Below are 27,375 nucleotides of genomic sequence, written 5' to 3'. Positions count from 1 at the left end.
TGTTTGAAGTGTTTAAAGAATTCTTAAGTTCTGATGCAATACTGGACGCTGTCAGGAAAGCGATACTTGTCGGGTCCGCTGTGATTACAACTATTTGGATGTTTGAGGATCTCGACGACTACTGGAGTGTTTTTAGCCCAACTAAGTGCAAAAGGCGCAACTCGGCCTCAATGTCAAACCTTTGTGTCAAGCCATAGCAGTGCAAGTGTCGAGTACAATAACACTGGAATAATTGTACGACCAAATTATTCATAGCTATTAAATAGCTGAAATTCAATTTTGGACATTATGGGCCATCGTATATGTATCATGTAAACGTTCTAAAGACGCGTAACATATCACAGGTTGAAACAGGTATCTCAGTATCCTACTCATCAGTAAACATGGAAATAGCACATCATAAAACTAGCTGCTGACACTTCGAGAATTTGGGGCTTCGTTAGAAGATCACTTCCGCCATCACCAGCATCCATTCTCAAACTTCCGTACGAAACTTTCATTTGTCCAAAGCAATTGGTGCTATCATCAGGTGCACTCAATTGACGGCCCTGATTCCATCCAGACCCATTTCTCGTCTCTGCCTGCTCCATTGGCTGTACCACAACTTCCGTCATTGCAGTGATTCTCTACTAGTTCAATCATTTTTTTTATTTATTTTCAATACTGCTAGCACCGTCGCTGTCCAAAGAGGGTAAGTTACAGAAAGAGCATCTTTATAGACTCTCGTCTGTTCCCGTTCATGAGAATCCAGCGCTAACATGGATCTACTAGCTCTTCAACAATGTTTTTCTACCAGCCGCAGTTCAAGATTGGAACCAGCTTCCCAAACATAATGTAAATGAAACGTGACACTATTAGATTCAAAGGATGCCTCACATGTCATTTCGTGTCATAACCGATTGCTTCCTCGTCGTTTTTATTGCAACTCCTCCTTGATTTGAATTGTGAGTATTTGAGCCTTTTAACTTTTTGCGCCTTTTTTTAGGCCATCAAGCATTGTTATATTTATGTTTCCTCACCCTCCTTATGTACCCCACCCGGGTCCCTGGGGGTATAATAAACGGTGATTTTGGCGATAGCTTGTACAGCTTGACAGCTTGAAGTCGTTTGCTTTGGATATATTATGACGAGTATAATTGCACTGGACTAACTACTTGGCCTATTTAATTGGTCATAATTAATGAAGTTTGACTAAAACGTTTGTTTTAAGTCATATATTGTGCCGAGTACGGCTACACTAAAAAAATCTTATTTGCTCTGAAAAAGGCCCCAACTTCTGATGATTAGAAATTAACAATAAAATTTAAATTTATGCTACAATTTCGTCATATATCGTTGAAAAGTTCCTAATGAATAGAATTCTAAACAACGCAAAAACCATGCAAAAACCAGATAATGCTCGTCTAACTACGTTCAGCCTAAGAAAAAGCTGTGAACAAGAGTTGAGGGGCAGCCTCAGTTCGCAAGCCAAGCCACCGCTTCAGGTGGTCTTCTCTTAGTGTGGGCAGTATCACGGCCGCTCGATGGAAGCGCGCACTAGGTGCGGCCTGCTACATCGCCCGAAACCCGCGGGAGGCGCCTACTTCCCGTCGCCACCGCCGCGGCGCCACCGTTCGGGGACAGCCGCGCGCGGAGAGTTGCGCCTGGCTGCGCTTTGAGCGAGGCGTCGGTACGGTCGGAGCTTACTGTTTTAAGGATTTAAGAGCTCCGTTTCACACAATTTTGAAACATGAATTCCTATATACTGTCATGTCTAGTGTGAACATGTCAGCACTACCGCGTTTTCTTCGCAAGGATGTATATACTGGCGTGTACACCAAAAACTTTTGTGACGGTAGTTCAAAGCCACTCGATAGTTCGCGATTTACCGTGATGTGCATTCGGGTCAAATTGGTTGTCAGATGAAAATTTCACTCGTCTGTCAGCAATTGGAAGCTGTTCAGCGGCCAAGGTAGCACAATGCATTATCCTTTACATCACAATGCCGCGAATTCATTGCGTGTCATTTTCATACCGTTTACTCATTCTTGCATAAAACGCGTATACAAAAGATTGATGTCAACATCTTCTATGCTGCCAGCGCAATCCAATAACAAAATGTGATCCTACTGTGACTGGGCGACTGTACTCTACTGTGCAACTTACAGCTAGCATTCAAGAATTTCTAGTCTCAAGATTGCGCATCAAGTCTTCCAGTTTGAAACTAGCTTACCCGCGATCAGAAAAATTGCTTAATGCTTCGCTAATATTCAGCACATTTCCGTGGAACATCAAGGTTGTAAACTGTTTTAATTAAGAAAAACAAATGCATTTAGTATAGTGAAGTTGTGAATTTTTCTAAGCGCAACTGGAGCCGAGGAAACCACAAACTGCTTCAGCAAGACTAGATACATTTATTGCACAGTTACACAAAAAGAGGAAGAAGACGTTCACAAACGGAGAACCTTCCTGGAGAGAGGTTTATGGCATAGCCTTAAAAGTCGCTCCACTGTTGCGTTGAGATTCCCGGCCCAGTTCGCTATCAGTGGGCGCAGCAACTTACTTAGGAATATCTTGCAAAGCTCCTCAGTGTGGGCACGGTTGTTGTTTTTTTCGCAGATTAGCTGCGGGTACTGTGTAAAGCGCGGAAGCAAAACTGAAATGAACAGTTCACACAGCTTGCTGCTTCGCCGGACCTCTTGAGATTTCATTACCCGGTTAATGAAGACGCACGTAAGCTGACAAAGCTTGATTGCTTCCATTTTGGGGTATACCATGCCTCCGTTGTCCATGTTTTTCATTAGCCCGTAAACAGGGTCGGTTGGCTCTGGTTCCTGCAACAGGGTCTTGCCCGACTCGCACGTCACCTGAAAACCATCAGAAAATATCACATAAACCAACAACTTGGTATAGTGGTAGACAAATTTGGAGCTTTCTCCCCTTACGGATCCGCATTAGCATACATGCACTTGCTACCCGCTTATTAAACACATCCCTTAATTACCGCCTCTATCCCTCTCATGCATACTCTTTAGCATACAGTCAGAGGCAACCACATTATGTGAAATATACCACCCGACACAGATATAAAGCCGCGCTTTAACCAAGTCATACGAACGTCCCTGTGTAGTCTCGGTGTAGCGTGCCTGACTCATGATCCAAGGACCCCGGTTTCCATTCCCATCTCACCCTCTCATCTTAATGAAGCTGCAGAGTTCGCAGCTCCTGCCAACTTTATCATGTCATGTGGTCTCGTTGCACCACACATCCCGCCGAACAATCAGGGTCCGGCCACATCACCTGTAAAAAACCTCCTGCCACAGACATTCCCACGGCGTTTTGCCGACAAGGCGGTCACCATTGTTTCTGCGGAACGGGGCTTTTAACGCTATCGCATTGGCTCCTACTCAGACAACCTGAAGAGTATAAACAAATATTGTATGCACAGATTTCTTTGCTTCCAAGGCCGTTCAGACAAGAGGAAAATTTTAAACAATGTGTATGTTTATGTAAAAAAAACAGTTCATACCTTTTCCTGACATGTTCTCGCAACATAACCAGCGAGAAACGCTACTGGTGCCACCTCAAAGTGTTCCTCTGCTTCAGAACACAGCGTTAAAGATCCGAGTTCACTGGTCAGCTCCCTGGTAGCAAATTCAATGGCAGTTGGCAGGGCATATGTTTCAGCATGTGGACTTGTTACCCTCAGCGCTGCTTTCATTTCAGAAGAAGTGGGTGCATTGCCACTTCTCGCTGCTTGAAAGATGCCAACCTGAAAAAAAAAGAGAGGAATGTGACCTTGCATATTGTACCAGCGAAAGACACGGGGACACAAGAACTGGCCCAAGTGATCACCATGTTAACGTGACCTTGATGAGCACACTTTGGAATATTTTTAAGCAGTACCTTTAGCAGTTTATCCGCTGTCAAAAGTGCAGTCCTGGCATCCACCCGGTCATTGCCGCCGTTGAACTGCCGAAGACAGCTAAACAGCGATTCCACAGGGTCACTGTTTAGCCCGCGTGTTAAGACATAGTGGAAGCTGCAAATATGAAATTCATTTGAGTAACCTGTTGCAAACAACGTAAAACTGAGCCGAGAAAAAAAGAACCTACTTTAGGTGGTCAAGAAGATATTCAATCAGTGCCACTGTTGACCGTGTTGTCAGGAGTGTGGCTTCGTAGGTCTCTTTTGTGATTCGCCTCGACCGCCCAGCATTCATTTGGAGGTCTTCCAAGTAACAGATGAAATCTAGCTCCAGCCAGGAGAGTCGTTCATCATCTGTTAAAAAAAAATGCTTTCTCATGCATCCCGCTTGCCTTCACTGCACCGATATCATGTAGGGCGTACCATTTCGCAACCATTCGCATGAAATATATTGTAGCCGAGCTGTCTTTGAAGTGGCATGCTTCAGGATGACATTCCGGGTTCTCTTGAAGATATTGTAGCGTTGCTATTACTGCCAGAGAAAAGATTTGAGTGGCCCTGCAAACTTTCATTTTCTCCAGGTTGTTTGGTTCAACGTGTGCACGAGTAAGGAACCTGACTGGCTTAACCAGTAGCTCTGACTGAATTTCGAAGAGCTCTCTGTCATTCTCTGTGAAATGTAAGGAACATACCAGAGACCTGTAGCTAGGCGCTACTTGATACTTTTTCCCGCTTGTCTTTGGCGGGAGATATTCTTGAGCCACGCTTCCCTACGCTGGAGGTCGCAGGGGAACTCATGATACCTCACGGTAGGGTCTTTTCTCGCGTTTGTGTCGCAGAGCGGCACACAGCAGTTTCACGGCATTGCGCCGCACGCGTGAGACGGACCACCGCACGTGCGCACAGCAAAAAGCACGAAGCGAGCCCAGCACACAACGCAAACGCGTCCCGTCTAGACGTAAACGAGCTCACACACGCGCACACAATAAAACTTGAGTTGATTACGCCGATCTGAGGCGAACGCGTCCAGAGACCAACAAAACCGCGCGCCCCGAGCCCGCAATCCCGACGGTGACGTGTCCCTGAACAGTGGCGCCCTCAGCAGAAACAGCGGGCGCAACTGTAAACTCCCCAAGGACACGCTCGCCCATTGACGGCGGCGCGATGCAGCAGGCCGCACCTGCGCTTCCATCGAGCGGCCGTGGCAGTATGATCATCACTGGGGGGAGGGGGTTACATGAACCTTTGCTGCCGAACAACAAAAGCCAGGCAGGGGGAGGGAGGAGGGGAAGGAGATAGTAAAGGGGCAAGGACTGAAAAAATGTTTCTTCGATATGAATTTCTGCTCCTGGAACCAGTAATCCCGTAGCATGGAAGAAAAAATAAAGGCAGCAACAGCTTTTGCTTGCCAGGTGGTGTGTATGAGCCGATAACGTGGCGCTGCATAACTATGTTATACTGTGTAGGGTCGATGAGATGTCGATGGAGTTGACAGGCTCGCTTGTGGACCCATTGCTGGCCATGTTGGCACAAACGTGTCCCCAGTTTGACCGGCAGAGCTCCTCTAAATGTTGGGTTATCTGCGATTAAGTGTGGTCAGCCGCTATTTCAGGGCGCGATTTGTTCTTTTTCCAGCGCTCGAGGAGGCTATCGTAAGCGTGCCAGAGGTGGACGAGTCTGCATAGTTTTTAATGCAAGAGTGCCCTATGTTGTTTCGATATGTTGAGTGTGCATGTAGACATCGCTCAGAAGTCAGCTAACCTATTGGTCGATGTGTGTAATGTTGGAAGCTGGCTTGTCCATTATTCGCAGTTTGCGGATAGCATCCGAGTTTGTGAGCGTTGTGTAAGGAATTTGTCGCTGGATTGTTTAAATGGGACAGCGAGAGAGATAGTATAGTGATCACTGCAGCATGTGGTGTACCCTGTTCCAGGTAATATCCATGAGGTGGCGGCTGAGCGTCAGGTCTGGATTGGTATTCATGCAGTTGCTATTGCCGATTGGCGTGGGAATGTGAACGTTATTGTGCACAGTGAGACGGAGTCTCGTGCCAAGAATGATATGCGTTGACCCCAGCCCGAGGCAGCTCGGTAGCCTTAGTCTGCTTGTGAAAATTGGAAGCCCTCCCCCTCCCCTTCTTCCGTCCCTTCCCCTAGAAAAAAACATGAGTGGCGTCCATGCAGATCTCGCAGAAGCGTCTCCAGTGAAGGCATTGTGTGGGACAGAGTTGCTATATTTTGGCTAAACAATGGATATCATGGCGCGTGTCTGTGATTTATAATTACGGTAACAACATAAGGCACGTCCGATGTGTGAGTGAGCAGTGTCAAAGGGCGCATGCTCGCAGGCAAAGGGTATTGTCGGAGTGACCAGAGACATGACTAAAGATAGTGGTGAGTGTGTTTTTTAGAATTTTGGGTGTCAGGGTCATGCTGGGTGTAATTTGAAACGTATCGTGCTTGCCCCAGAAGCTGCTACGTTTCCACTTGAGAAGAAGTAATTCAATAAAATTATCTGCCCCGCCATAGTGGAGCATTGGGTGTTTGAGGAACATAAGTGTTGTTTTGGGGGGAATTATTGGGTGTGATGGTGGGTGGGATTGGTGCTAAGCGCATTTCCAGCGTCTGGAGCATCCGAGGCAATAATTGTTTTTATCTTCTGCTCAAATCTGCGGGTGATGTGGCCTATGCTGGTGTTAAATTGTAATCAAGGCACGCCTTCATTTTTGTCATTTTTGCCTCAAGTTTTTCTTCTATCTTCCTGCGATCGTCTTGGGTGATCTGGGGGGATTCAGGTGCGCGTTACGGCTTAGCTGGTGCAGGGTAGGGTACAGATCTGGATTGACTACAGAGGAGGGATGGTTCGGGTTCTTTGTATTGAGGTGAAGGAGGAGTGGTACGAGATTGTGTAGGGGGGATTGAGGGCGATAAAGGGGTTCTGTGGGAGTGGTGGAAGAACAATGATTTGTGCGAGCGCTAGAATTGGGAAATAAAGGCAACTTATCTCCGCGCTTCGGGCCCGTAGCTCCTCGTACCTGGGATCGTCGTGATATGGGCTTGGTAACTTGACGGCTGCTCGGTCTCCCCATGAGAATTATTGGGGCGCGTAAATGACTTTGAGGAGTTTTTTCGCCGATGTGTGTGTGGCGATTGTGTCGAGTTGGGATGGAATGTCCTTGCAGGGCACGCGGTTTGAGAGTCTAGCTTGGAGGGATTGACGAACAGGAGCCTTAGATCGTGCCGTTCCCTTCATGTGGGCTCCTCGCACAGGATGCATACTGGCGTGCACTTGGGTATTTCTTGAATGTGTGTGTGCAGTGCCACATCTGGGGTAGTCGAGCGTGTGCCGTAATACGCAGCCATCTGTTCGATGCCCCGCTGCTTGCAGTTTGTTCAAGCGTCCACATGGTCTTGGGAGGGGGTGCAGGAGATTAAAACCTTCCCACATATGATTTGTCGAAAGGATATAATAGACTTTCTGTTTCACAATCTTCTGGCGTAGACTACAGGCGCCTGGGGGTTTTCGATGATGAAATCGTTCAGTTTAGTTCCGTTCTGCTTACAGAATGCATTACTAATTATTACACATCAGACCCGTCGGGGAAGCTAATGTGTGCGGCCATTTCATGCTTAGTGGCTTGTAATTTCAAATTGGGGATTTCACCATACCAATGGCAACTTGTTGGATGGATGTACTCACCGTGTTCGTATTGTTGGTAGGAAGAATGCAGATTTGTACCTTATCTGACTCCTGGACCTCTGGTGCTACACGAAAAGTGCGGACCATAGTTGGCAGGGTGGCGCGATGTTGAGCTGGGGGCCCCCGTGAGAGCGAAAAACCACTTTGAAGTGTGTGAAGAGGAGTGGAGGCTGTTGTCGAGACCTTGCAGCTTTTAAGATGATGGAGACTGGGGTGCGGCGGGTGGCACTCCGGCATTTCTGGTGCTCGAGCCGGCCGTCGCACCAGCGTTCACTGCGAGGGCTTTTCACGGCGACTTTGTCGGGCATTCCGACTCCTCGCGTCTAGCAGGGACCCTCAATATATTCTAAGGTCGAGCTTGGCGGATCAGGGTTATTGCAGACCTGAAGCCCTGGTCGCACACTGTAGCGATCCACACTCAGCGATGACGATGGGTACCTACAAGAGAGAGCAGGATGAAGATGCAGCACGTTAACCCGTGTGAAAGTTGAAGCGCTGTACAGTGCCCACACTATTTCCCCCACTGCCGTTGAAGCAGCCAGCCTGGCTGCAATTAGTCTACAGCGTTGCGCCTAATAAAAGGTTTCATGCGTGAAACGTGGAGAACTTCAGTGCCACGGTAACGACTGTCTGGAGGAGAGTAAACAGGAGAGACGTGATAGTTCACCGGGGAGATTAGTCCAAGAGCTGAGTAAGGACGAATGTAATGGCGCTGGAACTTGTCAAAAAGACCTGAAGTGCGCAATTGTGTCCAAAGTAACACCTTGCCGCCAGGACGGAACGAAACTTGGCGGTGGGTCGCATCGTAGTGGCACTTGCGGTCTTCCTGGTTGACTTCAGTGTTGAAGCGATCAAGCCGGCGAGATTTGGTCACTCGGGGAATGAACTGGCCAGAAGGGGGTGATGACGAGCTGGCATGTGTAGAAAGGAAGAAGGCATCAAGAAGGGTAGCGGTAGAACGGCCGTAAACGAGAAAAAATGGGTTATAACCTCTGATCCGCTGTACAGCCGCATTTATTTATTTATTTATTTATTTATTTATTTATTTATTTATTTATTTATTTATTTATTTATTTATTTATTTATTTCAAATACCTTCCATGCCCGAAGGCATTACAGAAAGGAGTGGTACAGACAAAAACAAAATATACAGTGCATAGCTATACAATAATGAAGTTATATGATGGCGGAAAAAACAATTTTCTTGAAATTTGCAACATCAGTAATGGCTGCGATGGAGGGAGGAAAAAGGTCGTTCCAGTCAACGCTAGTTTAGGAATAAAAGAATAATGACACATTTTTGTTCTCGAAAATGGAACACCAATTTTTAATGCATGATTGAAACGGGATGAAATGTATGAAGGGCTCGCAAAAAGATGATTCTTTAACAGAGGGTTATGATGATACATTCTCTGGAAAATACACAGTCGAAAACACTTTCGGCGCGAAGAAAGGTCGGGTAAGGCAAGTGTGTTTTTCATGGAAGTAATTCTAGCGTGACGGGCAAGGTTAGATAAGATGAAACGTGCCGCACGATTTTGAATGGATTCTAGCGTGTTTATCAGTGTGATTATATTAGGATCCCAGACTGCAGGTGCGTATTCTAACTTTGGTCGTACTCATGTTTTATAAAGGGTTAGTTTTATTGGCAGAGGCGCGGTTGAGAAGTTTCGACGCAAGTATCCAAGAGTCGTGTTGGCGTTATTGGTGACATGTTCGACGTGTCTATGCCATGAGAAGTTACGTGAGATATGAACACCTAGGTATTTGTAAGAGTTAACAGATTCAAGGCGAATGTCGTGAAGAACATAAGTACGCTTGTTGTCAGTGATGCTAGTGCGACGCGATACATGCATTGTTTTACATTTATTAATGTTTAGTAGCATGAGCCATTGATCACACCAATTAGATATGCTTGTGAGATCATCCTGAAGATAAAAGAATCAGTCTGGTTAGATATTTTGCGATAGATGACGCGGTCGTCTGCGAAAAGCCTAATAGAAGAATGAGAAATGCATTCAGGAAGGTCGTTAATGTAATTAGAAAGAGAATAGGACCCAGTACCAATCCTTGTGGTACACCCGATGTTAAGGAAGTGCGAGAGGAGGAGCAGCCGTTAGCAGAGACATACTGGGTACGATTTGATAAGAAACTTTTAATCCAGTTGAGTACGTTAGGGTCAATGTTAAGCATGCTAAGTTTAAGAATTAGGAGATCATGGGAAACAGTATCGAAAGCAAAAGCAAAATCCAAAAAAAACACAGTCTACGCTAATGTTCAAGTCAGTGTGGGCAAATAGGTCATTAGTAAAATATATGAGTTGTGTTTCACATGAAATACCTTCCTGAAACCGTGTAGTTGTGCTGAAAATAAGGAATTCGACTCAAGGGAATCAATCAGATGAGAATATATAATATGCTCCAAACTTTTACATGGTATACTTGGGAGTGATATAGGACGATAGTTATCGGGGGAATGAGCGCTACCTGGTTTAGGTACTGGAAAAACCTTGCCAACCCTCCAATCGCTTGAAAGTACCGAGGAACCTAGAAACTGGGAATAGAGCATCGAAAGCAAAATGGAAGAATATGGGTCAGTGATTTTCAGCATTTTAGAGTTGATTGCATCTTCACCTGACGAAGAAGACATTTTCAAATTTCCAACCAGCTTTTGTATGCCAACCCAGTCTATACTGATAGAGTTCATTGGTAAAAAAGAAATATTAGTTACAGACTGTACAATATTAGGAACACGTTTGTGGAAAATGGAAGCAAATACATCAATTAAAACGGAACAACACTGGTTCGGAGGAATCGCGACATTATCAGAACGGGCTAGTTGAATTACCTTGTCTTCTTTGCCCCCAACAACATTCCATAATTTACGCGGATTAGATTGCAGAAGTGACGGGAGGATGTTACCAAAAGAATTCTTTTTTGCATCTTAAATAGCCATTGGATATTCTGCATTAATGCCATAATATGCTGCCCAGCGTTCAGGAAGGTTGGATGCTTTGGCGCGACCAAAAATACGCTTCTTTTTGTTGCATAAGCGGCGTAGGGTTTTAGTAAACCATGGTGAGGTAAGATATGAGACAATCCTAATTTTAGGTACGTAACAATCTATTAGTTCTAGCAGTTTATTTTTGTACAATGACCAGTTTGCTTCAACAGTAGGTTCGGAAAAGTTTAGAGTATAGTCGGATGTGAATGATTCTAGTTCAGGTGTGATGGACACGGTGTCGGCGGCATTATAATCACATATGGTCTTAACAACTTTCTTGGGACGGACTTTCTTTTTAATTGTCAAATGAAGCAGTGAGTCGTCACTCAGTCCTTCTAGGTATGTTGGCGGAGAGACCAAATCGGCAGCTGTTGTAAAAAAGACGTCTAAGATATTAGACGAAGTGCTGGTGGTGCGTGTCAGTTTATTAATTAGCTGGGTTCGATGAAAATCGGCGCAGGCGTCTAAAAAATTACTGCACTCGGAGGATGGTTGCTTAAGGGAGAGAATACCATTTTGCCACACTATATTTGGGAAATTGAAATCATCCAGTAAGAATAAATGTGATTTTGGGTATCGAACAACGAATTTATTAAGTGCATCATGAAGGTCAGTGCAGAAAGGACCTATAACACGTGCAAAGGATAAGGTCACCATTTTGAAATGTAACGTGAGTGCAAACTATTTCTAATGGGGAATCGATAGAGATAGCAAAGGAATTGATAGCAGAGTTCACAGCAATCAGTACACCTACGCCTGGTCGGAAATCACGGTCGTATCTGTAAAAGTTGCATGTTTTTTCGCAATCTAGTATTTCATTATTCTTGATTTTTTCCGAGAGCAAAGTTTCAGTGTGCACAACTATATCCGCCGAGCATGCATCGATATGTGACGATAGTGATGCACGTTTTGTTGATGACACTTCGAACATTAGGGAAAAGAATTGACATGCAGTTTGTTTTTTTTTTCGATATTGAGATAGTTATGCTGAGCTTGAATGTGCGGAGGGTGAACCCGGTGGTCGTACGTCTCTTCTTGGGGTAATCGCGCTCCTACTTGGTCCGATTTTGCATACTTCATCTGTAGGTGCGCAATAGACGTAGCACCTTTTACCTATGATCAATTTGTTGTGCCGCAAAGAATAGAACTGACCGCTAGCCTTGCCAAAATCGTTAATGGCTTTCCGCGATTTACGGGTGGCTTTGCAAAAATCTTCGCCGATAGAAACGCCAACTTCTTTAAACTTTGCTTTTTGCGAAAGTATATATTCTCTCATTTTATAGGACGCAAACTTAGCAACATCAGGTCGCGTTTTGCCATTTGCAAAGCTGCCTAACCTATGAGCCCTATGAATTGTGACTTCCGAGGAATTCAAATCGAGACACTTGGAAAGGAAATGATGTATCTGAGCTTCCGATTGCACCCACGTTTCAGACGAATTGTCAGAGATGACATAAAATATCAAGTTGTCGCGTCTTGACTGGTCCTCCAGCTCGTCCAGTCTGGACGCGAGCACAGTGCTCTCATTTGAAACTGCCTCTTGGACTGCTGTAGTAAGATCGCTAATAGAAGGCGTGTTTTCGAGACACTCTACTGCGGCTTCCACAGCAGTCATTCAATTAGAAAGATCTGAAACCGTATCAGATAGCGCTTCTTGGTTAACCTTAAGTTCAGCTATGGCATTCATCGTTTCTTCATGTCGTGTATCAAACTGGGATAAAGCAGCTATCGCGGCCATAACTTCGCTATGCTGACTATCCACTTCCTTGTTAGGACCAGGATTCTGTACTATATTTCTGGAAAGTAAGAGTAACATTGCAGCAGATACACAATCATTCAACGTGGCTGCAAGCACTTGTGAGCAAGGGAAGAGCAGCAAACATACATTGTTTGTACGCTTGCAAAATAGCGCTTCAGATTGACTAACCTGCACAAGAAAGCAGAATGGAGAACTTAGCGACCGCATGGTAGCCGCTCTCCCATGCCCACTGGAAGCGCCTTGTAGATGCCAGTTGCTTAAATAGGCGCGGTGCAGTGCTGCCGCTGACGGATATGTAGATGTTCCACGAGACACGGGCGTGAAGGTGATGACGTTTTCCGTGCTGAGATAAGGTTTTTGTCAGCTGTTGGTAGGCGTAGATTCAGCTCGAAGTCCCATGCAGATGTAGACGCATAACACGTATCAGTCGGTGAGAGCCAGAAGCCATAAACAGCAAGCTGCACAAGAAAGCAGAATGGAGAACTTAGCGACCGCATGGTAGCCGCTCTCCCATGCCCACTCTAGGTGAACGTAACAAAAGAAATTATTAGGTCCCAGTTTCGGTGGTCCTGGTCGACGTACAAAGATACCATGTCAGAAAGCATGCGGTGGAACAGCTCAGTCAAGCTATTGGTCTGCGAATGATAGCTGGAGGTCAATTTGTGATGTCTGGTAGACGCCTCAAGAACTTCAGCTGCAATCGTCGACAGAAATGTCCGACCATGGTCACTGAGATGCAGTTGAGTGGTCCCATGGCGCAGTACGAGAGATTCCAAAAAGAAGGTCGCGACCTCAGGTGCTGGGCCATTGGGCAGGGAAGCGGTATCAGCGTAGTGTGTTAGATGGTCGGCGGCGGTGATGATCCAGCGATTACCTCGTGCGGGCAATGGAATCGGTCTGTATAAGTCTATACTTACAACAGCGAGAGGAGTAGCAGGGCAGAGTAGCGGCTGTAGTAGGCCAGCAGGAAATGAAGTCAGCCATTTGCGGTGTTGGCATGGCAGACAAGAGGCGACGTATTTTGCCACGCTTTAGGCGAGGCCTGACCACAAGAAATTGTTTTTCACGCGGTTGTGTTTTGGGAAAGCCTAACAGACCGGCTGTGGCATCATCGTGGAGAGCCGCCTGAATATGGGTGCGTTGCGCTCTCGGGATAACGGGAAGCCAACGGGGGCCTTCAGAGCGATAAATATTGTCAAGGGACGACGAGGACAAAGTGCTGTGCTCGCGTGTGGAATGTAGAGAAGGCTAGGACGACAAAGTGTGTGGGTGGTTCTTGCATGGCGCCACTCGCCTGAAGTTGCTCGTCTGTGGTCAACTACCTTTCTAAATATTTGTGAATACATCTAATCTCTGTGTGCCTGTATCTACGCTACATTATTGATGGAGGTGCTGGGTGATCAACGCACAAGTGCCAACTTGCGTCCTTCTTTTACCAAGGACAACTGGTGAGGCACATAGGCTTTACAAGGGCTCCATGATGTCTTTAGTAAGTGTCTGGTCCACCTCCAGCTGAATGATGTTGCGTTTTGTACTGCACATTCTATACGAACGTCTGTGAATGGAAGCGATGTCACCGGTGTTTACGCGAAGATGTCGCGAAAAGAGGAAAGAAGACATATGAGGTCGTGAGTTTGGGCTGGTAAAAGGTCAGGAGCAATCCTCTTTGTGTATTCGTCAGATGGTGTGACGTACGTCTGACACGTGGTGGTGCGCCGAGGGGGTACACAACCTGTCACAGCTGATACAACACATTCGAAACCAGGGCAGAGAGTGCCGAGCGACATGCCTTGGAGAAGCATCTCAACGTACGATGCAAAGTTGAGGACAGGAAGGGACGCTTGATTGGCAGACATAGTAACCATTGTATGCGCAAGGGCAATGTCCCATGTGAGAGGTACATCAAGGGCTGCAGTAATGATGTACTGCCCATCAGAGACTAGTGGGGCGGACAAGGACGATACATAGGTGACGGTTTCAGGGTCCAGGGGAAGAAAATTGACAGTACATAGGCGGTGCAAAACTGGAACCGGCGGCTCCGCCATACAAGGTAGGTCGAGCTGAACGACACTTGTGGCACAATCAATGAGGGCAGAATGTTCAGAGAGAAAGTCAAGGCCGAGGATTAGGTCATGAGAGCAGTGTTCAGGGACAGGGAAGAGAACAGAAGTGTCTATGCGGCGACATCGGGACAGGTAGGCGCAGGTAGCATATAAGCGCTCTAAATGCAGGCGGCAAGGACGCGGCCTGGGTGTACGTTGGTACATGACAGGTAGTAGAAGCGGCTGGTGTTGGGGGAAAGAAGTCATGGAGATCAACTCTTCTTTGACAATGCTGCCTAGGTCTGCAGTTTGTTCTGATGGTAGTAGTGGGTATTTATTGTATATACAAAAGGAAAGAAAAGATGTTTGCCAGCCCCGGTATCTGCTATATGATATCTGAAGCACCTGAACTGGGGCGGCGGAAATAAAGGGATAGCGAGGGAAAGGTAGAGGAAATCAAAGAGGTGAGCGATAGGGAGAAAGAAAAGGGTACGTAAAAATCAAAGAAATATATACATCATGGTACAGTATACAGTAGTTTGCTTGAGGCCCACCCGCAAAGGATGTGGCTCAGGTGCAGAGCGGCACAAATAACCTTGAGCCAAGAGCTCTGCACGATATAATCCGCGGATTAGAGCATGGAGGTCGCAGTGGGTGGTGGAACCGTAAGAAGTGGGATCAGGCTGCAGGCTTATTGACTGTAGCTCGTCTGGCCGTAGATACGATGGTGTCGATAGGAGTAGGGTTCTGCACAGCCAGGGCTTAAAAGGCGAGTGGCCCAATACCTTTAAGAACGTGCCGAAGCTGCTCGGCCTCTGGCGTGGTACCTTTATCCGCCGACAAAGTGCGAGAACGCCTCCTATATAAGAAGTATAGGTCTCGTTGGAGCACCGAACTAGTGCATCTAGCTTCTTCTTGGCGGATTCCGTTCAAACAGTAGGAGCACCTAAAATCTGGCACAACTTTTTTGTTTGTTTGTTTGAAGGTAGCCCAGCCCGCATCTCCACCACGTGTAAGGTCGGGCTTGGCGGATCAGGTTTATTGCCGACATGAAGCCCTGGTCGCACACTGTAGCGAACCACACTCAGCGATGACGATGGGTACCTACAAGAGAGAGCAGGATGAAGATGCAGCACGTTTACCCGTGTGAAAGTTGAAGCGCCATACAGTGCTCACAATATGTATGAAGTAAGGGGGGGTCATAGTCCAGTTGATCGAGCGCTTTATCTGCCACCCGCACCTTCATGATCGTGGCGCAATAGGCCTACCTCCATGCGCATCTAGGCCTATCTCGAGCGGTGCAGTTACTGCGGTGAAAGAATGTATTTGGGCTCGAAAAAATGCTCGGGCCGGTCTCAAATTTGGTGCGCCGGTGGTTTTTACATTTTTGGCGCTCTGGCCGATGATTTCAGCATCAGTGCAACTTGCGCTTTGCGAGAAACGCTGTCTTTGGACTGAACCGACATGGAGAGTGTCGGCACTCTACGGCCCCTTAACGGCTAATCCACTTGAAGGTAAACAGGCGCACGCGAAGACTGCTTTATCTAACTTCGTGAACCTTTCGCTTCAATATTGCGGCGTCGACGTCGGTGGCAAATTTTTTTATTTTCTGTACGAATACCGAGAGCATATGATACCAGAAAGTTGGTACGACCTGCTAATTTGTGTTGCTCATTTGAGTTGAGACGGGAGTATGGGAATCAATCTTGCAGTACAGGGTTTTAGATGTTATGGGGCCACCTATATAATTCCTTGTCAAACCCTGTTGAATATTCCGGGTGCCGCCTCCGCTACTGCAGTCTTCCCGGCACGATACCCAAGGTAGATATACAATGGTAGCGAAGGTTCCATAGACGCCCATTGGTCCATTGGTCGCCATTGGACCTTGCGATACCTAGGCCATCTCACTGACACCGAGGGATGGACCTATACGCACTGGAATCGCCCATTCTTCCCCGCAGGGTACGATTGTGCGCGTGTGTGGTGTGTGGGTGGCGCGCGAGATGGAAGCTCGTGCGCATGCATGCGCGTGCTCCCTTCAAGTGGAAGAGAGACACTGAGCGTTTCTGGAGCAGTGCGGTTGTTCATTGAGACGCTCTCCAACCAGTGTCATAGTGAGTGCAGTTTGGAGAATTAAAATTCATGTTCTTGTTTTAAAAGTTCTCTCTAACGTCATTGAATAACGAACATATATTTCGGTGCCGAAAGCCGGGAGTAAGCGAAGAACAACGGCAACTTGAAACCAGCGTTCCAACTGCAACGGACGACACCCTATTGCAAAAACCAGCGTCTCCAGTGCGAAACCAGTAAGATTTTCGCGCTGGTTTTGCACTGGATCTGCTGGGCACGCTGGAGGTATGCGATATTCACTGGAGCAGTAACTGGAAAACACTGGCTGCACTGGTGCGATGGGAGAAAAACGCTGGGATTAGACTTTTGACGCTGGGTGTGTCGCTGGCATCCGCGATGCACTGGGAGAAGCACTGTATGTGCGCTGGGGCCGCACTGGTCCCAGTGCCCCAGTATAGCCGGTGCGGCCTGCGGCGTCAGCCGGAGTAGCATCCCTCAGGGAGCAGCAGGGCAACAGCGTACTTTCAATCGACCATCGGGTGGCATATGAAAAATATGGTTCAAGCAAGCGCTTTTTACTGCGAAGTCGTTGCGCATTTGTAAGAAAACAAAGGCAGTATCTTTTTTCTAGAGTTTCCATGTTTCGATAGGTCGTTTCGAGCGTTTTGAGAGAGACAACGACCGCCGTGCCTCGATCTCATGACACACTTACGATTACCGCACAACTAAAGCTGGAACTTAATAATGTGGGCTACCATGCATAACCAACTTCACAGCTGATCTTAAGGGCACTCTAACACAATGATTACTGCCAAAATGTTCAATGCGGGCTCAATCGCAGGCAAGCGTAGTCTGCACCACGGCCCAGTATAACAGCAGAAAGAAAAACTAAAACCAGGAAGAGAGTAGTTTACCGAGCGATGGGCCCATGAGAGAAAAAGCAACAACATACAGCGCTTGTAATACGTTATATTTGGTGTGTTTCTCAAGTTTTTGCGCTCCTTCTTACTCTGCGTATCAAGCAACCGAGCCCTCGGTCATCGCAACGCTTCCCGCAATGTTTACATACAAATAAGGTTTAGTTACACGCAATTAAGGTCATCGCTGCGGCGCTTGCCGGTATTGAAGCTTGGTCACACGTTTTTCCTTCAAGGCTTCTACTAAAGCTCCGTGTTCAGCGAAAATTACGCCCACGGTAGCAGAGCACCACCCAAGAGCCGGCGTTGGTAAATTTGCCAGCGATGTCAAACTCCAGATGCTAAATTCATTCCAGCGCACACAATAGTGCTCTTAGGCACCCAGAACATTATTACAAGTCGTGAGCAGATAGCAAGCTAAAATGACCAAGAAGTTGCAATTGTCAGAGCGATGGCCTGTAGACAGCGAAACATGAAGTCCCAAACTTATAAATGCGGGTCATGACATAAAATACAGACATGTTTAAAGAAAACCCAGTTTTCGGCGTGGTCGAGTGGTTAACGTACTGAGCTAGTGATTGGTGTGTGCCTAGGGACTTAGTTCGAGTCGCGCTTTTAATATTTCTTTCCTTTTTTACTTTTTTTAGGTTTTTTTATGTACCTAACTTGTTTCGTTACTTTTTACTTTTTAATTTTTATTCCACGCCTTTTTTTCTCCGGGCGAACAGTGCCGCCAGTGTGGAGCGTCCCAGTATGCCGCGTCCCAGGCGCCCAGTTTCCATCGTCATACTGGGACCATAATCAGGTATGGCGCTGGGGCGCTGGCACCCAGTGGCACTGGTTTTTGCAATAGGGCAGCGATGGAGCGTCTACAAACAAAGAGAGAAGTTACACGCGCCGAACTGAACCGACTCAACGAGGAGCTTGAGCGACTAACGACGGCGGATGACTTCGGCCCCCAGCAACGAGGCCTCCTCGCGGAAATATCAGATGAGTTGGACATTGTTTCGAGAGATTTGAAACAGTTAGATGCCTTGATTGAGCCGCATGTGTGTGACGAAGGCCTCGCGGAAGAAAACAAAGGTGTTCTTCAGTGCCAAGCTCTCATGAAACGAATGCGGACAAAGCTTCGGCGTTTCAGCGAAACAAATTCTAATGGTGCAACAAGCGCATTGAATGCAGAAGAAACCATGTCCAGACTACCCAGGCAGCACATTTCATCGGCCCAATAATGGGGATTGATTGGGGATTACTGGCCCACAAGTGGCCCAATGGTGCCATTGAGCTACCAATAATGTGCAGCCACGCTATACCATAATCATTATTGGCCCAGTGAACTTCACCCAAATCCGTTATTGGCATTCAACCGGCTAAGAGCGGTCAATAATGCCCATTCATATTGAACAGTTTGCCATTATTGTATACACAATGAGGCAGCCTGGTCATTATTGGCCAACCAGCTGCAATTATTTGCCAATATCTTCCACACCATGGTATAACCTGGTAAATATTGTCCGGTCAATAACAACGGCTTCTCAGTATTGAATATATCTAGGCATACAGTGGTCAATAATGTCCAACCAACTTTGGCGGCTTCCTAACATTGTAATATCTTGGTTTCTAGTGGTCGATATTGTCTAATGAGCCTTGATGGCTGACCAGCATTGCACATATCATGGCATAGCTTGGCTAATATTGTCCGGCCATTATGGTTGCCTCGTCAACATTGAATATATCTTGGTATACATTGGTCAATATTGCCCCACCAGCTTTGGTGGCATCCTAACATTGTATATATCTTGGATTATAGCGGTCTATATTGCCTAATGAGGTCTGATGGCTGGCCAGCATTGCACATATAATGGCATAAATAGGTTAATATTGTCCGGCCATTATGGTTGTCTTGTCAGCAATAAATAAATAATGGCATATATTGGAAAATAGTGACCCGCCTTTCATGGCGGCCTGCCAAAAATGTATACATATGCATTATATTGTTCAATATTGTTCGATGGACTGTGATGGTTAGCCAGCATTGCACCCTAATGGCATAGGTTGGGCAATAATGTTCTGCCAATATGGATGGCTTGTCAACATTGCATATATCTTGACATAGATTGGTCAATATTGTCCCATCAGCTTTGATGGCATCCCAACATTGTATATATCATGGTTTCTAGTGGTCGATATTGTCTAACGAGCTTTGATGGCTGGCCACCTTTGCACATTTCAGGCTGCGGCGGCGCTAAAAAAACAGTAGAAGCAGCTCTGACCGTCAGAGACATTTCTAATGCTTCCATCTCTTTATGACAGTGTGTTGGGGCTAATTTCGTCGCAACTAAATTTTTCGCTGGCCTGGACATCAGTTTACGTTCAACTGTAGAAGATATTCATACGCCATACGTAATTTGGGCCACCATATATATAATGTTTATTGGGATTAATGTATAGATTGTCCTAAAATTGTTTGACTGAGCTGACCAGACAAAATGAACAGAAGTGCCCATCACGGAAAATGTAGAATATATTTTACTGAATACATTTTTTGTGATTCGCTAATTGTTGTGGCCCCGCCGGGGTGGCGCAGTGGTAAGACGCCCGACTACTGTGCCGGAGTTCCCGGGTTCGAACCCGACCTCGGCGGCTGCGTTTCGATGGAGGCGAAACGAAGTGGCGTCCGTGTGCTGTGCGATGTCAGCGCACGTTAAAGATCCCCAGGTGGTCCAAATTACTCCGTAGCCCTCCACTACGGCTCCCCTTTCTCTCTTTCCACTTTCACTCCCACCTTCCTTCCTTCCCTTACGGCGCGGTTCGGGTGTCCACAGAGCAAGTGTGACAGTTACCGCGCCTTTCCCTTCCTGTGAACCAATTTAACTTATTTAACTTAACTTTTTTAATTGTTGTGGATGACCTGCGATTATACTTGACAATTTTGGTAGCGAACTCTTTTATTTACGACTGTAGGCACGATTAATTGTTATGTAAAATTGTGCATATAATATCTTCGAGACAATTCCTGCAGACTAGAGGCCCGGATGTCGATCACGCGTGGACGTAGCTAACACAGATAGTGTTCCAAACTTTAGCCAAGTGTTGAAAAAATTCTGACAGCACGTGGAATCTACACTGCAGAAATTAGCGAAGGCGAGAATAATGCTACTGCATACGGTGCATTACGTATTATTATCGTTATCAACTAAACGCAGCGTCATTACTATTGATTCTGTCATCATTGTCATTATCACTAATTACAGCGTCATTCTCGTCGCTATCCTCACGGTAGACAATGAGAATTTACGTATGGTGCTAGTTTCGCGATCCAGGGTTTAGCGCAGTTGGTTAAAGCGTTAACTAGGCTAGGAATTCGATTCCCGGTGGAGACGATTTGTTTTTCTGATCTCGTCAAATCAGGATGATTGAAAGTGATTGACACATCAGTGCACAGATCCGATGCACAGATATATCCATGCACAGATCTCGAACACATCTCGCGCACAACTCTCGCGCACGGGATTTCGTTCCATGGGCCTATTTATACGCATACGTGAGTACAAGCATACGCGCACGCTCGAGCACACATCTGATCTGACAAGCAAATGTTTAATAGATGCGTGTCCGCGAAAAAAATCCTGCCCAGTCAAGAAACGCAAGGTACTCAAATGCAAAGAACGCAACAGAACGTGTGTGTCGCTTGAACAAACACCAGGGGTTACGTTTGGATAGTAAACGCAGAAACGATCTAATATATCCGGTGAATCCACATCCTGTATCGTTTGTCCATGATTGGAAACACGCACGCGTAGCATCATTATTTCCGCCTTTTTTTTACGTGATGGAAAGAAACCCAACATGTTCAAGCTAAGCAGAGGTGGGAGAGATCGATCGCGCTAGCCAATCAAACACGCACTGCATGATTCGCCATTACCCTAGCTGTTTCCGGCATTCAGCATAAGCACCGACTATACCACGCCTCAGTACTAGCTGTTCTTATAGACAGATATGTTGGGCTGCTTTCAGGGCCTTCGAGTTCTAATATCTACTAAACACAAATTTGTACTGTACTCTTTTGCGCTCTGCTGTGGGCTTCAGCAACAGACAAAGACTGAACGACTTTGGCCATCGGTGCAGCAGCGCATAAAATATTTCAGCTCAAAGAAAAAATACAAGCAACATATATTCTACGTTATGTCTAGCTAATTCACTTGACAAGAAAACAAATCTGAACTGTCCTGGAATGGTTTGTATTCTAATGCGACGTAAATCGCACACTGCCAAAAAGTAGTGTACATGTAAAAGATAATAAAAAAAATCAACAGCACTGCATGGGGCAAGGCAAACGAAAAAAAAATAAAAACTTAAAACAATTACCTACAGTGTAATGAATGCGCGCACATGTGTCGCCAGCATATATGGTAACAAAATTGAAATTGCATAATAACGATGTTCTTTACGGAAGTTATTTTTGTTCGAAAGCTGTAATATATGGCTCATAATGATGCATTTCACCACAGCGTTTGACAGCGCTCTCCTAAGCATTGTTCAGAAACTATTCTTCAAACATTCATTGCCTTATTATCCAACCATATAATCACCGCACCGAAGGCGTTTCCCTTCAGAGAACTAAATAATTCTATCACATCATGTCAACCAGGCAGCTAATTGCAATTCTTATATATTAAAAGTAATGCGAGTGCGTTACTTTAGCAGTTTTGAGGCATTTTTAGAGAACACCACTCTCGAAGAATTTAACACATGATTGAGAATTAGGGTTCCTTTGTGAAATATTCTGCCGCTTTCACAAGCGTTGCTTCCGCGGGCTGAAAGATGATTATACCGCGCTTCTTTCTGAGGACAACCTTGTCCCAAGTTCGTAGATATAGTTTCAATGTTGACCCTTGCTTTCTTTCTGTTTTTTCTTTACTGCCAATTTGGTGCTTCAGATCTTAGCTCGTCGAGTATTTTGTATTCCTTGCTGCTTTATATGCCCACGCTTAGTTCTACGCGCATTTTTTCTTGCTCTAAATGTCCACCTGATTTGAAAAAAAAAATAAAATAAAAATGAATAACATGGGAATTTTTAACCTTGAAGTACTCGTAGTTATGGTCGTTTTCGCTTTTCTTTTCCTTAATATGAATACAGCAAGTATACGGGCGGTTGCATCGCTCAGTTGCGCGTGATGACGTTTCAAGAGCACTCCGTCATGAACAGCGACCTGCGTGCCATCTTTAATAAAAAAAATATGTCCATTTGTTCGAACCGAGGACGATTCCGTGAAAACTGAAGATTGTTTTACGTATGTGATTATTATTTGAAACTATGAGGTAAAACGTATTTTGCATTAACAAAAAAAATATAGCGAAATTATCATGCCACTGAAAATGTTACCGAGCCAACAGTCAAGGCGACCAAAGGGCTCCGAACGCACTCCTCGTTGTTTTAACGAAGCCAAGGGCAAAACTCTGCGCATTCCTCCTCACAAGCTTGGCGCAAAGAACATATGGTTTCCATTCTCTCGTCCTTTTGTCGCCTCTCCGCCCGAGGGCCTTGACTAAAGCAATTCTCCAAACCGCTTTCAACTTCCCGTCTTGTAGCCTTTTCTCCCCGTAAAGCAGTCATCGCGGAAGGACAGCGACCTTCACTGCCCTCTCTTTCCTCCCGGCTAGGCAGGCGTTGCTCACAATGCCCCCCACTCTACTCCCCCTCACTCTTCCCTTCCTTCCCGCCAACTTTCCTGGCCGGCAGCCTTCTGGGCTCACGTGGTCCTGCGGGACCTCTTTCATTTCTCTCACCCCCTTTCGAGCTTTATGCCTACTCTTTCGACAGATCTCAAGCAAAAAAAAAAAAGAGAGAGAGAAAACACAACCATCCTTCTGCCCCCTTCCAACCGTGCCTCAAAACTCGACACAAGCCGCTGATTCAGAGGCGTCTGGTCGGCCACGCAATCCCCACCCGCTCGAGCTGCTTGAGCTCCCGCAGCTTTGGACAGCAGAACCGAAAAACCAAGCCTTGTGAAAGTTCCGATTCGTTTTAATGGCCATGCCTGAAAGAGGATATTTGTGAGTACCACCAGCATTTTAAGTTATTTGTTCATAACTGAGCTCTCTGAGATTATTTCTTGCGGTGTCTCCTTGTAAGATCGCTACTTTTTCTTACCAGGTGTATAAAGCATCAGATCCCTGGGATGTACTTTGCGTGGCAGCATTCATTTTCGATTGTTGCAACTGAGGTCTGCAAATCTGCGCTAGCCGTATGGTAAGATACTTTTTTTTTGTATTATTTGGTGCAGTATGTTGTCAGCCTTGATCAGCATGTCAATAACCGATAACCTTGCGAGAACGGAAAGTCATTTATTTCGACCGCACCACGCCAGTCAGTTCTGAACTGTATTTTCAGCGCACTATTTTGTAGGCATAAACTCTGGTCATAATGACAGAATTTACGGCGCAGAGGTGGCCAATTTGTATTGCAAAAGAAAAACGTGGTCCTGTAAAACATGACGCGTGTTTTGTGTGATTTTCAGGTTACAACTTCATCGCGCGTGTGTTGTGTGTCTGAAGTGGTCAGTTTCTTTTACAAACTATATTCAAAACTCAGAGTTAAGTCTAGCTTTCTGGGACATGATTTTTAGTTGCGAGCGAATATTTAATATTGTAATTTGCCGTTATGAATGCGCTATTGGAATGGTCTAAACAACGCGTAGCTTATTCACGTGTTTGATCTTTCTCTTGCGCTAATTCCGAGTAGTAGAAGTCTCATAAAATAGCCGCTTAAAATAGGTTATTTACAGTTGCTACCATAGTTCTTATACTTTACCACACGTACAAACTTGTTCCGACAACAAACGTGATGCTAAGTTAGGGATTTCTTTATTTTTTCAGTTCGAGTGTATCATACAAACCCCAAAGCATCTGTGTCGTACGTTGTTTTGGCTGCAGCTTTGACAATTTTTAAAACGTTCTGTTTGCAGTAATGATGCGGTGCACACTAAATTTAGCAGCCGCGGTCGGAGTGCGACTGCCATTTTTTGTGTCTGTTTTTTTCCTCTGTAGTTTCTTTTTAGTTCTTGCGGCAATCTATTCAAAGGAAAGCTATTGATTTGAAGCTTCCAGTTATGACGACGTCTTTCTTCTACAGGTGTTCGATCACAAAGGCACTACAAGTATAAGGGGGCAAGCACTGACTACCGTTTAACGAATAGATAACGGCAAATATCATTTTGTTTTATGTTTCCAGCGTCAACAACACATCCACATTGGAAGCCGTACACTGCCAGATGTCGCAACTAATGTAACCAAGTTAATATGGCCGGCCTCACTGAGCATGCCGCTTATTTCAATCTGAATAAATCAGACAAGAAAGTTGCCTGAGGGCCAGCAGGTAGTGCTTTATTTTGCATTTTTACTCCACGGTCTAGCTGCACTTCTACTTTCCAAAAGTTTTCTGTCTTAATGGGATTTATGACTGTTGCTTTTATTTCCAGGTGCCATCTACGAAAGGAAATACATTGTTATGCACGCTGCTCAAGTCCATATCTTTAAAGGCTGCATGAAGCTGCTGCCCCTACAACCGACCACAAAAGAGCTGCGATGAACGCGGCGCCTTCCTCCAACCTGGGACCTGAGAACACCTTGCCAAGGGACGAAAAGACAGGAGGAGCACTGAAGTCTAAGAGTTCTGCCTAAATGTTTCCATGCCCTGTAACACGTGCACACCTAATGAATCACCATGCAGTGAACCTTTCAGCTGTATTATTTTCTGTGCATGGATATCCCCAGCATGCTTTATTTAAATAAAAAGCGGCATGAAAAATATCTGCACTGCATAAGTAGGGGATGGCTTTGCAGGTGCCTGTTAGTCATAGCACGAAAAAGCAACTAGCCGAATTGCCAATTGCTCTGGCTCGATGCCAATAATGCAAAACCACTGGGCAAGATTGGATTGGAAATATTGGGTAGCCGATAAATCTGGCTGGATGCCAGTTGTGAATATCCAGTGAATAAGCATGGTTACAAGATATTGGATGGCCAGTGGGCTTGGCGGGATGGCCGTGATATAACAACCAGTGAGTGAGCTTGGGTGGAAGATATTGAGTAGCCATTGAGTGCCGTTGAATGCCAGTAAACAAGGTAGTATGCCAATACTGGTTTTGATAGGAGAGCCGATCAAATTGGTTGGCATATATCTTGGCTCTTTGTGCGCCCCAATCAGATGCCAATATTGACCAATATTGGGACCAATATATCCCAATATTGGACCATTGGCGGTCCATTGACGGCGTGCTGCTTGGGTACCTGCTGCCCGTTCGGGACAACTGAGGTTGCCTAAGCTGGAGCTTCAGAAATTCAGCGGCAACAAGCTCGACTGGCAACCGTTCTGGCAACAATTCCGGCAAGCCGTCCACGAGGTAATGGCTTGACCAGCATAGAAACGTTCTTGTACCTGCGGACAGCGTTGACAGGAAACGCGGTGGCCGCTTTGACCGGCGTCCAAGCGACGGAGAAGAATTATGACTACGCTGTAAAGACCCTCCAAGAGCGTATCGGGCGTAAGGACGTGCTCGTGCAAAAACACCTTACGCAGCTGGTAAACCCTCCCCAGGTTAGAGCTCTTAGTGATGTGAATGCAATGCGACGCCTCCACGATCATGTTCAGCCAAACATCGCAGGACCTGAAACTTTAGGTGTCAAATCGGACAGCTATGGTGCGATGCTGTGTGCGGCTTTGCTTCGGGTATTGCCGGCCGAATGGGCTGTTGAGTACCATAAGGCCCGCAGTGCAGACAAGGACGTGCTTGACAGCTCGAGTCTCCAAGCCATACTGCAATCAGTTCGCCTGGAAGTGCAGAGCAGGGAAAAGGTACACGGAGGAAGCACGAATGCTCCTCAGCAAACGCGACCTGACCGCGCCAGTGAACGGCGTCCCAGCAGCGTCTACGGCAAGGGCTCAGCGGCCAGCCTCCAGGTGGGTGCCAAATTGAGCAAGGAAAGACGCCCTTTCTGCGCTTCAGAGAGGCATGAGGTGGCAGATTGCAATGCTCCGATATCAATCGATGAAGAGAAAACTGCGAAACGAAGAGAGGTGCTACCGATGTGCGAAAAGAGGGCACATTGCGAAATGCTGCAAGACCTGGCACTATGTTGCGCGAAGTGTGGCCGACGACATAACACCTCGCTTTGTGATCTACCGGCACCGAACGCCGAGGGCGAGACCGCTACTGGTTTGCACTCAACAGCGTCTCTTAGCAACAGCAATAAAAACGCCGTGCTGCAGACGGCACAGGTGCGGGTCGACGGAACGAAAAGAAAACTCCTCGCTCGCTGCCTGTTTGACGGAGGCAGTCAACGATCGTTTATAACAGAGAAGCTCTCGCGAATACTGGATCTTGAGGTGACCGGTGAAGAGGAATTGACCATTTACACTTTCGGCGGCTCGACCAACGTTATGAAGAAAAAGCGACGCAAAGTGAAGCTCCGGCTACAAAGCCAGTACGACCGCAAGGAGCATAGATAGCATCGAAGCCCTCGAAATTGAAGAAATCTGCTCCGACCAACTGCTGCTTCCAGAAAACGCTGTTGAAATTAGTCAAGTGGCTGATTTGAAGTTAGCAGATGTCACCATCTCACCAACTCGTCTATTCACACAAGGCTTCGAAATTCTAATAGGCTGTGATTATTATTGAACTGTTGTGCACGCAAAAGTAATAAAAGTGCAGGGGGCCTTAGTTGCGCTCAAGACTGACTTCGGCTGGACCTTGCAAGGGCCGATACCAATGTCTGCTTCAAGTGTGTCGCGTTCCATCGTTGCCGTTCTGCGCACAAGTGTCTGTGACATAGACGCCAACCTGTCAGACGAACTTCTAGCATTCTGGGAGACGGAGATCCTTGGTATCTCCTCAAACAGCTGCCTACGTAGAAGCGAGGAGCAGCAGGTGAGAGACTTCACTCGTTCTCCGACTGAGCGATGGGCGATACGGGGCGA

The 27,375-nt window shown here is 46.2% G+C and overlaps 1 protein-coding gene and 1 pseudogene across 1 annotated transcript in view; one reads left to right on the top strand and one right to left on the bottom strand.

Moving 5' to 3' along the window:
• Window positions 1–27,375, top strand: part of LOC146194675 (uncharacterized) — a 96,615-nt gene that overhangs the window by 29,100 nt on the left and 40,140 nt on the right. The gene's annotated exons all lie outside the window — the stretch shown is intronic.
• LOC146194676 (uncharacterized) lies at window positions 3,485–5,429 on the bottom strand (annotated as a pseudogene).

The sequence above is a fragment of the Amblyomma maculatum genome, chromosome 3, assembly GCF_055883805.1.
Source record: "Amblyomma maculatum isolate TAMU_Amacu chromosome 3, ASM5588380v1, whole genome shotgun sequence".
In the NCBI taxonomy this organism is placed as follows: domain Eukaryota; kingdom Metazoa; phylum Arthropoda; class Arachnida; order Ixodida; family Ixodidae; genus Amblyomma; species Amblyomma maculatum.
The sequence above is the reverse complement of the archived record's forward strand: the minus strand, read 5'-3'. Positions and strand labels throughout refer to the sequence as shown.